Source organism: Erinaceus europaeus, chromosome 12 (assembly GCF_950295315.1).
Source record: "Erinaceus europaeus chromosome 12, mEriEur2.1, whole genome shotgun sequence".
NCBI classification, from domain to species: domain Eukaryota; kingdom Metazoa; phylum Chordata; class Mammalia; order Eulipotyphla; family Erinaceidae; genus Erinaceus; species Erinaceus europaeus.
Window position 1 is genome coordinate 86,292,008 of NC_080173.1, and position 11,194 is coordinate 86,303,201.

An 11,194-nucleotide genomic window follows, 5' to 3' on the forward strand; every position below is an offset into this window, starting at 1 on the left:
ACCAGTCCTTGTGCTTTGTGCCACCTGCACTTAACCCACTGCACTACCACCTAACTCCCTCGAACTGCCTTTTATGGTCTATTCCATGTCTGTGAGCCCAAGCAAGCAAACCGGAAGTATAGAAGCAAAATTTAAAGCAATTAGTTCTTGCAGGTTCAACTACAGGAGATTTTGTAACCCACCACCATATATAACAATGACATTTTCAATTAGCAGGCGCATTTTTTAGGGGATGGAATATTTCACTCCACATATGACGATGTAGTCTGACCTAACTTGTTTTTATACATGCCAATTCTCCTTGTTTTCTACTTCTTATCTACTTTTAATCTGCTTTCTTACCTAATTTTGGTTACATCTCTACTACAAGAAGAGAGAGGGGGAGAGAGAATGCGGGAGCGCAGCACACCATTCTGGTTCTGTGGCGCCTGGGATCTAACCAGCAGGCACAGGCACGCCAACCCAGGGCTCTACTGTTGTTGCGGTGGTCTGGTGTCGGGCTGCACCGCGGAGAAGAGAGCGGATGTCCAGAGCAAAGGGGTACACAAATCTTTATTATAGGATTGGGGGGCCGACCACGGGGGGGGGGGGGGAGCAGGGAGCTCAGAGAGGGAGAGCCGAGAGCCCTGAGAGAACGAGGGGAGGGGTGAGGGGGCTTTTTATTGGCGTGTAGGGCCAGGATTGGTTGAAAGGGGGCACTCTAGGATTTAGCGGGGCATAGAAAAACCTGGGGGCGGAGACTGCATCAGAATAACTCCTCAGCAACACTCTACTACCTGAAATGTTTCCTCTTTTAAAAAAAATTTTAAAAAGTTATTTATTCATGAGAAAGATAAGAGGAGAGAAGGAACCAAACATCACTCTGATACATGTGCTGCCGGGGATCGAACTCAGGACCTCATGCTTAAGATCCAGTGCTTTATCCACTGTGTCACCTCCCGGACCACATAACTGAAATTTTTTCCTTGGCTACCACATTTTAAATGTAAAAGAACCCACTTAAATTTTTAAAATTTATTTTATTAGTAATTTAATAGTAGTTCACAAGATGATAAGATTACGGGGTATACCCACCACCAGAGTTCTGTGCCCGAACCCTTCCATCGATAACCATTATAGTTCTCACAAAGTGAAAAGAACCTGCTTTTAAAAGTGGAAATATCTCGGGAGTCGGGCTGTAGCGCAGCGGGTTAAGCGCAGGTGGTGCAAAGCACAAGGACCGGCATAAGGATCCTGGTTCGAACCCCAGCTCCCCACCTGCAGGGGAGTCACTTCACAGGCGGTGAAGCAGGTCTGCAGGTGTCTATCTTTCTCTCCTCCTTTCTGTCTTCCCCTCCTCTCTCCATTTCTCTCTGTCCTATCCAACAACGACAACAACAATAATAACTACAACAATAAAAAAAACAACAAGGGCAACAAAAGGGAATAAATAAATAAATAAATAATTTAAAAAAAGAAAAAGAAAAAAAAGTGGAAATATCTCTAAACAGAACAAACAAAACAGGCCTTTCCTTAAAAAGCAGAGCCCACTGGGCATAGTTTAACTTCCGGAAGACCTAGGACCACCATTATAAATAAATCACCCTGGCCTGTGATCACAGCCGTTCAGGGAGTTCCACAGTTTGACAGTGAGGTCTCTGCACTTGACACCAATGTGCTGCTTTTCATTCCCAGGGCTTGTGCTTGCTTTTTATAGCCTTTCTGTCCTTTCTGTCAGCTGCCATCTGCCTGAACTGACAGTGCCTGGCCTCTGGCGGCCCTCCCTGCCTATCATCTCTCTCTACACAAGCCGTGGTGTTGCAGAGAATGAGAGAATCGTGCAAAATCTCTTCTCAGGGTCTTTCTGCACCTCAGCCTCCAGGAATCCACTCCACTCCCCTTGATCTGTATGCACTGATCCCTTGCTGTGCTGCCATCACAGCTTGCTCAGGGCAAAAGTAAGCTCCCTTCAGTTAAGTCTCCTGTCCTACTCTGGCCCGCCTGCTGCTTTGTTCTTTGCTTCAGGCTCAGCCACGCACTGCTCTGCTCTCCTCTCTCCCAAACATTTATGTTGAGGTCTTTGGCTTTCTGCCCAAGGTAAGCAGACTTCTCTGCACAGATTTAAAAAATCGATCCTGTACCAAGTGATATGTACATATGATTTAAAATGATCATATGTATTAAGATGTCTGAGGTAAAAAAAAAAAAAAAAAACACCCCTTTTTGCTCCCCAGGTCGGTCGGTCCACTGCCTGAAGGAATGTCTCTTTCAGCTGTTGTCTTTCTTTCTTTCCTCACACATGGTAAAGTGTGTATTCTGCTGGTGAGCTATCGCCCAAGCCCCCCTGCTCTTTCTATTATTTTCTACTTTAGGTAGAGTATATCCACCAGCTCCTAGAGAAAGAAGTCTTAAAAATAAAATATATAGGGGGTTGGGCCGTAGAGCAGTGGGTTAAGCGCACATGGCGCAAAGTGCAAGGGCCGGCATAAGGATCCCAATTTGAGCCCCGGCTCCCCACCGGTAGGGGAGTTGCTTCACAAGTGATGAAGTAGGTTTGCATGTGTCTGTCTTTCTCTCCCCCTCTCTGTCTACCCCATCTCTCTCCATTTCTCTCTGTCCTGTCTAAAAATAAATAAATAAAAATAAAAAAATATATATATATTTATTTAAAAAAAGGAGACATTAACAAAACCATAGGATAAGAGGGATACAACTCCACACAATTCCCACCACCAGATCTCCATATCCCATCCCCTCCCCTGATAGCTTTCCTATTCTTTAACCCTCTGGGAGTATGGACCCAGGGTCATTGTGGGATGCAGAAGGTGGAAGGTCTGGCTTCTGTAATTGCTTCTTTGCTGAACATGGGCGTTGACTGGTCGTACATACTCCCAGTCTGCCTCTCTCTTTGCCTAGTGGGGTGGGTCTCTGGGGAAGTGGAGCTCCAGGACACATTGGTGGGGTCATCTGTCCAGGGAAGTCTGGTCGGCATCTGGAACCTGGTGGCTGAAAAGAGAGTTAACATACAAAGCCAAACAAATTGTTGTTCAATTATGGACCTAAAGGCTGGAATAGTGCAGATGAAGTACTCACTGGGGTACTCACTGCAGACTATTGTGTACTTTTGCTTTCAGGTATATATTTTGCCCTAGTTTATGGATACGTGTGAACATATGCTCTTCTTCTTCTAGCGTTTGCCCTTCTTCCATAGCCAGTTAATGGCTTTGAAAGTGACTGGGATCCATGTGGATTCAGTCGGCTAGGAAGGATCGTCAGTTTCCCCAATGAATGGGTACTCACGGGATGCACCACGGGAAGGTCGATCCAATGCATCCCAACATATGCTCTATTTCATGGGACCTAGTCTATATCTAGATGTTGGGGCTTTGTTAGGAAGTGAATCGCCTGGAATGGAATTAGAGAATATCATGAAAGGAAAGGTCTCACCCGAGTAATGAAGCTGAAGGGTTGTCATTCCACACCTGAAGTCTCTGGACACAGTCTGAAATGAAGCATGTTGAGGTGGTACTCTTTACGGATGCAATATTATTTGATATGAATTGAGAGAAGCATTCAGGAAAGTGCACCCCACCCTAAGCTTCCATGACTGGGGGAAATATAGACTCTATAGTGGAAATGTGAGGTTCCTGCTGACTTGGGGTTCAAGAAGACAATAGATAGTTATTGTTATAATCACATTATTTGGTAATTGGGTTAACTTTGAAAAATCCCTTTGTTAGGATTTGCTGTATAATACCCAACATTACCATATGACATAATTTACCATATGACAACATTATCTTTGACATAATTTGTATATAGCTGTGCCACTGGTTGCTTCTGTCCTCCCTGGTCAAGGCTTTTGAGAGAGTCAGCATATCAAAGACTCAGCCTGTGTATTAAAATGACTCAGTCCGTGCTTTCAAAAGTTTGAGACATACAATCAATTTTTCCCCTCTCATATTAATTAAATAGTGATTTATATAACTACAAATTAATAGGAGTGTACATAAACACCATTCTACCACCAAAAGACTGTGTCCTATCCCACCCATCCATCCACCCCCTGCCACCCCAGAAAGCCAAATATCCACCCTCACCCTCACCCCAGGGATTTTACTTTGGTGCCCTACTCCAAAATTATATTTTTTTAAGATTTTATTTATTTATGAGAAAGATAGGAGGAGAGAGAAACAACCAGACATCACTCTGGCACATGTGCTGCTGGGGATTGAACTTGGGACCTCATGCTTGAGAGTCCAAAGCTTTATCATTGTGCCACTTATCGGACCACAAAAATAAAATAATTCTTATTTATTTATTTTGCCTCCAGGGTTATTGCTGGGGTTCAGTGCTTGTAACTCTCTGAGCTACCGCCCGACTCCCTGAAGGTAATTTTTAAAAAAAAATTATTGTTTATCCCCTTTTGTTGCCCTTGTTGTTTTATTGTTGTAGTTATGATTAATGTCATTGTTGTTGGATAGGACAGAGAGAAATGGAGAGAGGAGGGGAAGACAGAGAGGGGGAGAGAAAGATAGACACCTGCAGACCTGCTTCACCACTTGTGAAGTGACGCCCCTGCAGGTGGGGAGCCGGGGACTGGAACCGGGATTCTTACTGCGGTCCTTGTGCTTTGCACCACATGCTCTTAACCTGCTGCACTACCGTCCGACTCCCGAAGGTGATTTTTAAAACTCAACTTTATGGGAAAACAATTTACCCATCTATAGATATATGTATTTTTTAAAAAAAATTTATTTTCTTTATTTATTGGATAGAGACAGACAGAAATTGAGAGGGATGAGGGTGATAGAAAGGGAGAGAAACAGAGAGACACCTGCAACCCTGCTTCACCACTCTTGAAGATTTCCCCCTGCAGGTGGGGACCAGGGGCTTGAACCTGGGTCTTTGTGCACTGTAATGTGAGTGCTTAACCAGGTGAGCTACCACCTAGCCCCCTGCAGCCCCAAGACAGAGAGGGGGAGAGAAAGATAGACACCTGCAGACCTGCTTCACCGATTGTGAAGTGATTCCCCAGCAAGTGGGAAACTGGGGGCTGGAACCGGGATTGTTATGCTGGTCCTTACTCTTTGCGCCATGTGCGCTTAACCCGCTGTGCTACCGCCCGGCCTCCAGATATATGCATTTTTAAAGCATCTACATTTATTTATTTATTGCCACTGTAGTTATTGTTGGGGCTTAGTGCCTGCAAGATGAATACACCACTGCTGGCAGCCATTAGTTTTTCCTTTCTTTCTTTCTTTTTCTTTCTTTCTTTCTTTCTTTTATTGGGGGATTAATAGTTTACAGTGAACAATAAAGTACAGTAATAAAAAATTAAATACAGTAATGTGTACGTGTATAACATTTCTCAGTTTTCCACATAACAATTCAGTCCCCTCTAGGTCCTATGACATCAGATTCCAGGACCTGAACCTCCCCCCCCCCAACCCCAGAGTCCTTTACTTTGGTGCAATACACCTAATTTTTCTTTAATTTGATTTGACAGGACAGAAAGAATTTGAGAGGGGAGGTGGGGTTAAGAGAAATTTAGACTCCTGCATACCTGCTTCATTTCTCCTGAAGCATCTCCCCTGCAGATGGGGGATGAGGCTTGAACCTGGGTTCTTGTGTATGGTAATTTGTGTGCTCAATAAGGTGTGCCACTGCCTGGACCCTTTATTTATTTTTATTTTTATTTATTCGCTTATCAGATAGAAACAGTGAGAAACTGAGATCGAAGTGGGAGATAGAGAGGGAGAAAGAAAGACACCTGCAGCCCTGCTTCACTGCTTATCAAGCCCCCCCCCCCACTGGGGAAACCTGTGGCCTGAACCCATGTCCTTGAGCATGCTATTGTTATTGTTGTTGTTATTGATGTCGTCACTGTTGGATTGGACAGAGAGAAATGGAGAGAGGAGAGGAGGACAGAGAAGGGGAGAGAAAGATAGACACCTGCAGACCTGCTTCACCGCCTGTAAAGTGACTCCCCTGCAGGTGGGGAGCCTGGGCCTGAACTGAGATCCTTATACCAGTCCTTGCGCTTCGCTCCACATGTGTTTAACCCACTGCGCTACCGCCCAACTCCCAACTTTCTCTTTCTTAAGCAAAGAAATAAATGACTCTTTACAAAACAAACAAAAAAACCTAAAACAAACTAAATATACAATTTTTGGTTATTGTTATCTGTAACAGCTAAAGTGAAGGCAAGGAAGAATGTTAAGGTGGATCTTTGTGGCCTGCATTTCAGTCTGTCAGATTTCAGTCAGAGCCACTGTCAATGGTTAAAATTATGCTGAGACAACAGATAACAAAGAAAGTTAAGGTGATATAGAAGAGAAAGGAGAAAGAGAAGGGGGAGAGCTAAACAATTCATCCCAGCAAAGGCAAAAATCTTTAAGTGGCAAGTAAGAGATGGAATAAATAAAATTACCATTGGGAAGTCAAAACGAAGGTCTTTTGACACTTTTGGAGGCTGGGTAGGGTAGTGGGAACCCCTTCTGACCTACCAAGATTGAGGGGCAAAGTCAGAAGGACACTATTGGTGGGATTGTAAATTGGCTCCGTCCCTGTAGAAAACAGTCTGAAGACTCCTCAGAACATTAGAAATGGATCCACCTACCATACACTTTGGCAATCTTACTCCTAGGAATTTATCCAGAGAACACAAAAACATTTACCTGAAGAGATCTATGCACACCTATGTTCATAGAAGTGTTATCAGAGTTAGCCCAAAGGAAACAACTCAAATATCCAATAAATAAGTAGGTAAGGGAATTGTGATATAGGCTACAAAAACGCCCCCTTGGACAGTATGCTGCTTTGCCCTGTATGTGACCCACATTCAAGCTGGCTTCCACCATATTGAAGGTAGTGTTTTTTTGTTGTGGTTTCTTTTCCTCTTTCTCTCTGCTCCCCCCCTCACTCTTTCTATCTGAAGAAGTCAGCCTGGAGCAGTGTAATTCTGAAGACGATGAAGAAAAAAAAATGATTGAAAAAAGGAAAGGAGAGAAAGGACTGGTTGTGGCACACCTAGTTTATACATACAGTATACAGTATATGAGTACACACATTACAGTGTTCAAGGACCTGGGTTCAAGGCCCTGGTCCTCCCCTGTGAGGAGGTGGGGAGCTTTATGAGTTGTAAAGCAGTGATGCACATCTAAATTTTATTTATTTATTTATTTATTTATTTATTTATTCCCTTTTGTTGCCCTTGTTGTTTTATTGTTGTAGTTATTACTATTGTTATTGTTGGATAGGACAGAGAGAAATGGAGAGAGATGGGGGAAGACAGAGAGGGAGAGAGAAAGACAGACACCTGCAGACCTATTTCACCGCCTGTGAAGGGACTCCCCTGAAGGTGGGGAGCCAGGGCTCGAACTGGGACCCTTATACTGGTCCTAGCGCTTTGTGCCACCTGCGCTTAACCCGCTGCGCTACAGCCCAACTCCCAGTGATGCACATCTATCTATCTATCTATCTATCTATCTATCTATCTATCTATCTATCTATCTATCTACCTAGTATCCCTCTTCCCTCTCAATTTCTCTGTCTTTATCCAAAATAAATAAACCATTTTTAAAAAGAAAGAAAAGAGATCAAAGGAAGAGAAATCACAGAATTAAATTTAGACTAGTTGTTTATTTCAATAGAATCAAGGCTTCTAAAAGGAAAGAGGCAGGAAAGGGTTAAGTGGGAGTTGGGGACGGCAGGATGGTGGAGTAGAAGACTTCAGCTCCTGGAAGGGGAGGTGCACTAGAAAAGAAAACAAACTGTACTCTTGTAAATCATTATTTCCTCCAACAAGCTATGTGCACAGGAGTGGGTTAAATGATCAGAGAGCAGAGAAGACACGTTTCTGGGACTCCTTAGTGTGGAAACCTCCCGTACTACGGCTCTAGTAAGTTCTACTGCGCGGGCTGCAGCTGAACTGAAAGGACAGGGCCTGCCTTAGGTGATGGGATGAGTGGGAATATTTGCATGAAAGCTGTAATGTGTAAACAAACAGGCTTTCTGGAAAAAATCTCCTTTCCCTGGAGATATTATGGGATGAATACTGTGGCTGTGTAGAGACGGCCTCCTCTGTCTAGTATCATGAGACAGAAGGCATTGTAAATCGGCCCTTCTGCCAACGTTGGTTGTCATGCTAAATGAGAATCAGTGTAATTACCAAAGCCCCTACCCCGGATGTTTATTTGAATCAGTATAAAATGTCATCAGTGAAACTAAAGGACATAAAACAGTCTTGAGTTTGAAATACCCATAATACATCTCAAGTGATGTTTCACAAAAGCTCTAATGATGGAGGCAGTGTCCAGACGTTTCACAAAAAGTAGAAATAGGGCGCAAAGCGCAAGGACCGGCGTAAGGATCCTGGTTCGAGTCCCCAACTCCGCACCTGCTGGGGAGTCGCTTCACAAACGGTGAAGCAGGTCTGCTGGTGTCTCTCCCCCTCTGTCTTTCCCTCCTCTCTCGATTTCTCTCTGTCCTATCCAACAATGACAACACAATAATAACTACAACAATAAAACAACAAGAGCAACAAAAGGGAATAAATAAATGTATTTTTTAAGTATAAATAGGGAGTCTGGCAGTAGTGCAGCTGGTTAAGCGCAAGGACAGGCAGAAACATCCCGGTTCAAGTCCCGGCTCCCCACCTGCAGCGGAGTAGCTTCACAGGTGGTGAAGTAGATCTGCAGGTGTCTTTCTCTCCCAGTCTGTCTTCCCCTCCTCTCTCCATTTCTCTTTGTCCAATCCAACAATGACGACATCAGTAACAACAACAGTAATAACTACAACAACAATAAAAAAAAAGGGGCAACAAAAGGGAAAATAAATAAATATAAAAAAATTTAAAAAATAATTAGAAATGGTTTATTTAAGAATATGCTGCTGCATGGGAGTCGGGCAGTAGTGCAGCTGGTTAAGCGCACATGGCAGGAAGCACAAGGACCTGCATAAGGATCCCCGGTCGAGCCTGGGCTCCCCACCTGCCCGGGAGTCTCCTTGCAGGCAGTGAAGCAGGTCTGCAGGTGTCTATTTCTCTCTTCCCCCTCTGTCTTCCCCGCCTCTCTCCATTTCTCTTTGTCCTATCCAACAACAACGACATCAATAACTACAACAATAAAAAAGGGCAACAAAAAGGGGAAAATAAATAAATATAAAAAATTTTTAAAAGATTATGCTGCTGCCTTGTGCCAGAACTCAGCAGTATTCAGGTGAGAATATTCAATAATAAGTACACAATAATAAGTAAATAAACATCTCATAATAAATAAATAAATAGGGGCTGGGGGCATAGCACAGTAGTTTGTGCAACAGACTTGCATGTCAGAGGCCTGGAAGTCCTGGTTTAATCTCCAGCACTATACTGTAAGACAGAATTGAGCAGGGCTCTGGTCAAAAGAATAATAAACGAATGAAGCTTTCTCCTCCTCCTCCTCCTCCATCTCCTCCTTTTCCTTTTTCTTCTTTGTATGATCATACTATTTTGTGGTATGCAAGGAGGGACTCACAGAAAACCCCTTTCCCCTAATGCCAACTTTGGAACTACCTAAAGAGCTCCTAGATTCTCTGATCACATGGTCACTTAAGCGTGCTGCCCTAAGAAGCACTCTCTGTTGGACAACAAAGAACTTCTCGGGTAATGGACTGTAGTCTCAAACTGAACAGACAGCATCTTGTTGGGAGGATCACGCTCTGGCTGAAGAAGGCACAATGCTATCAGTTCAGCAGGCTGAATTGCATGTTGTGTAGTGGAACATGTGTGGTGGCGGGAGATCTGGCCAGTGTCAGGCAAAAGGGCAATAGACAACTGGACGATGCAAGGAACTTGTCTGAGTTTATAGAATGTGCTAAAGTCAGACATGTTGGTGACCACCAGAAGAACTTCCTTCAAAGCTTGCAGTCCACCAGTGCTTGTCCTGGTGTGCTTGCTTGAGGTCACTGCCTAGGTTTGTGAAATGAATGGAAGTGGGTGCACTACAGCAGAACAGAGATGAGCAGAGGTTAGCATAAAATACCGACAAGAGCACTTCTAAATCTTGAGAGAGGGGCCCAGGCGGTAGCACCGTGAGTTAAGTGCATGTGGTGCAAAGTGCAAGGACCGACGTAAGGATCCTGGTTCGAGCCCCTGCTTCCTACTTGCAGGGGTGTCACTTCACAGGCAGTGAAGCAGGTCTGCAGGTGTCTGTCTTTCTCTCCCCTCTCTGTCTTCCCCTTTTCTCTCAATTTCTCTCTGTTCTAACAACAGCAATAACAACAACAACAAGGGCAACAAAATGGGAAAAATGCCTTCCAGAAACACAGTACCAAACCGGACCACTGAATCACATTTCTCTTCACCAGGGATCACATTTTCATCCTCATACTACTGCCTTGATGGGGGACTGGAACAAATAGTGGAAATGTCTGAAACAGGGAAGCCAAGGCATGATGGGCTGATTTCCACACCTTCACAGGTATGTGCTCACCTGCATTATTGGGGAGGGGGTTCCAGGGAGAAGTCCCACTTTTCTGGAGGGGGGTGTAGGGGTATGGGGAGGGTGAAGGAGGATGCTGGCACAATTAAAGTGTTTTTCCCACATCATGTAACTTTTTCTTTTCCTACCTCATTGCAGGGTCAGGTCTGTGACGGGGTGCCAGAAGAAGAGATGGTTCCGAAGCAGTGAACTGTGACTCTACCTCAAAATCTTTGTAGCTGCATCACCAAAGAACCAGTGGGTTGAGGAGTCAGGTGGTAGCACAGCGGGTTAAGCGCATGTGGCACAGAGCGCAGGGACCGGCGTAAGGATTCCAATTTGAGCCCCCAGCTCCCCACCTGCAGGGGGTCGCTTCACAGGCGGTGAAGCAGGTCTGCAGGTGTCTATCTTTCTCTCCCCCTCTCTGTCTTCCCCTCCTCTCTCCATTTCTCTCTGTCCTATCTAACAATGACACCATCAATAACAACAACAATAAAGCAACAAGGGCAACAAAAGGGAATAAATAAATAAACATTTTTTTTAACAAAAAGAGCCAGTGGGTTGTGTCCTCCCCTCATCTGGCAAAATCATGGCTAACTGTGCACAGGGTGGATTGCCTAATGGTTGAGGTAGCCCTCTGGTCCTGTATCTGCACAGTCCTGCTGCTATGCAGTGGGGGAGGGAGCATTTACTAGACTAACATAGAGAAGTGCACTCTAGATCGGCACAGCAGCCAAGCCTAGCATCCCTTC

The 11,194-nt window shown here is 44.4% G+C and overlaps 1 long non-coding RNA gene across 3 annotated transcripts; it reads left to right on the plus strand.

The window, feature by feature from the left end:
- The first annotated feature begins 1,161 nt into the window (after positions 1 to 1,161).
- LOC132541750 (uncharacterized) lies at positions 1,162 to 10,923 on the plus strand. 3 transcript variants are annotated; one of them, XR_009552846.1, is made up of 3 exons: positions 1,162 to 2,076; positions 10,330 to 10,442; positions 10,602 to 10,923. It is a non-coding gene; the product is annotated as an uncharacterized LOC132541750 (long non-coding RNA). The 3 variants fall into 3 exon arrangements; XR_009552848.1 differs by having other exon boundaries at positions 1,162 to 1,937; XR_009552847.1 differs by lacking the exon at positions 1,162 to 2,076 and adding an exon at positions 4,130 to 4,370.
- Positions 10,924 to 11,194: the final 271 nt, after the last annotated feature.